The sequence below is a fragment of the Atta cephalotes genome, assembly GCF_000143395.1.
Source record: "Atta cephalotes unplaced genomic scaffold scaffold00013, whole genome shotgun sequence".
Classification (NCBI taxonomy): Eukaryota; Metazoa; Arthropoda; class Insecta; order Hymenoptera; family Formicidae; genus Atta; species Atta cephalotes.
The window spans coordinates 5,276,779-5,279,490 of record NW_012130077.1 but is presented as its reverse complement, the minus strand read 5'-3'; the positions used below and the strand labels follow the sequence as shown (position 1 = coordinate 5,279,490).

Below are 2,712 nucleotides of genomic sequence, written 5' to 3'. Positions count from 1 at the left end.
TTAATAGCGACGATAATACTACGTTACGTTTATACTATACAGAACTATTCGTTAGTATAATTAATTTAATATATATATATAATAATATATATATATATATATATATATATATATATATATATAATTAAATGTTTATGTCTTTCTTTTGCAAAAAAATGACAAGGAGTGACAGTTGCGGAAATGACGTGTGAAAGCAAAGCAACGTTTGCTTTCAAAACAAAGGTAATTGCATCGATGTACTGCTGCATATCGACTGATATGTGCCGCCACGTGCTGGCGCGCATTCAAACAAAGAGACAAGGACGTTATTATGAATCGTTAAAGATAAAGGCTTTTTCTGTATGCGGGACGGATAGACGCGTACTCCGCTTATCCTTTTTTGAAGAGCGGATGCCAGACACTTAGTAAATGCTAATCACAATCATCTTCTCTCGAGATGCCTATTAACGATATAATCGAAACTGATTTCGCGACGATTCCTCGCGGAGATTCGAATTTTTCTGACATTCACGAATGCATCTTCAAACATCATAGACTTTGTTCCTTTTCTTCATGTTCGAAACTGGCTCGTTCAGATTACAAGTGAATGAGGCAGTTAGTCTTTGTAAGCGGTAATTCAACTCCATTGAACGGAAGTGTCGGAGTCAAGTATCGGAATTTGCTCGGATTCACACGAGTGCATATTAAATTCGATCCTATCCTTACCGGCGACTGAAAGTCTCAACGAAAAGAGAAGAGAACGAAAACGTTCGGGAACGGGTTTCCTAACGGATGTTCGAGAACAAAGGGAGACGGGACTTTCGAGTCAATACACTAGTCAAGGTCATTGCTACTTATTGTAGTCGTAACGGCGTCTTTTTTATTCTTATCGCATAAATATGCGCGACGACAATTGTCTCGACAGCTTGCAACGAGACTAAGCCTCGTTCGACTTCACGATTAAAAACTCGTTAAAGAAATCATTTTACTCCATATTCCCAATTCACTTTTTCACAGTCAACTCCTTGTTGGATGTACTAAATCATATCAAATTTTATTGGACGATCCATGTAACAGTATGAACAATGAAAACAATTGTTCTTATTAAACATAAAAATCGACGGCAGGGATTGATGCTTTTGAGAAAAGATGATTCCTATGGCCTCAGACGGATCGAAGAGCGAGGGGTTGACGACCGAGGACCGAAGGAGGGGGCAAAGCCCCCTAAGTTATTTATAAGCCGCCTTCTATACAAGAGAATTTACCCGAGTCGTAACCCCTTCACCCCGCATTAGCTACATTACAAACGAGGATCGAATGGACGACGAGAGCCATTGCCCTCGCGATCGTAACGCACTGATTATAGCGCAAAGATAAGAAGATGGTCGAGTCTATACGGAAAATTCTAAAGAGCTTCGATCAAATTATCAATCTAAATCAGATCGGATTCGAAAAATATATCTGGAGAATAATGAAAGATGCAAGTGTTCAAATGAACCAGTAATTTAATTTCGTATATTTCTTAGAATATATATACGATAATGCTCGAACAAATGCAAAGAACTGTGACGAGCTCGTAATCAAGTAATTTGGAGAGAAATACATTATTTTACATACATTATAGTATAATACATCATAGTAACAAGAAACATTGTTGAAGAATAAGAGGGAAATAAAGTGAAGCAAGAAAAAGGCGTGGCGTTCTCCGAAGGAAGAAAGAAGGAAGATTGCAGAAAATTTTGCAATCCTCTGGGTCGATGCAAATTTACGCAGATGCCGTAAATATTCTTTGACATTAGTTTGAAGAAAGAAGAATTTATCGAATTTTTAACAGAAACAAATAAAGAAATACGTGTGCAACAGGGAGATGAGGAAGGTATAAGCGGAGCAGGCGCGCGCGGCACGAAGCGGCGCGGCGATTCCGTCGCGCGCAGTCAGCTGATAGTCTGCAGTCAGCTGTAAATGTACACAAAACCGTTGTCCAACAGGTTCAAGCGCCACAACGCCACGTTCGATCGAGTCGCGTGTATAAATGTCGCATCCGAGACGCCCGCACACGCAAGGACATCTCGCGCTGCAATTCTCTCTCTCTCTCGTGAAACTCTCCTCCCTCCTCCTGCCATTCCTCGCGAGCTCGAAGCGATCAAATTGTCGATTGTACGCGATCAATTCGCACTGATACAATGAAAAGGCTTTTTAGTTACGTTTCAGAGAAATAATTGATCGTTGATTGGCGATTGTCATTGATACGTTTGAGATGGAATCTCACTCCAGCCAAGAAAAAAATAGATTTTCACGACGTAACTTAAACAAAGAGAATCGGGCATAATGATAAAGTATATGTTGTACGTTTAATTGATTCAGATTTAATTTTGCCGTTTATCGCGCATCCTTGTTTTCCTATTACGCAGCCATTATGAATAATAAATTGTTTTTTATTAAAAATTAAGCTTGAGAGTTAAGTCATATAAATTTGGAGACGAAATGATTGTAAAAAGTTCTAATGAAAATAGTTGCGACGTATGTATGCGTGATAAAATTCAAGTGTCCACGCGAACAAAACATGTCAACAATAAGACAGAGAGAGAGAGAGAGAGAGAGAGAGAGAGAGAGAGAGAGAGAGAGAGAGAGAGAGAGAGTAGTATAGACGAGTAACGTAACGTACGTACCGTACCGTAGTTGTTAGTTAGTTAGTTATTTACGTTATATATACGTACGTTACGGTAATACGTA

At 39.1% G+C, this 2,712-nt stretch overlaps 1 protein-coding gene across 1 annotated transcript in view; it reads right to left on the bottom strand.

Annotated features, from left to right (window-relative positions):
• The window catches only part of LOC105617592 (protein yippee-like 1), a 4,544-nt gene that overhangs the window by 511 nt on the left and 1,321 nt on the right, over nt 1-2,712 (bottom strand). The gene's annotated exons all lie outside the window — the stretch shown is intronic.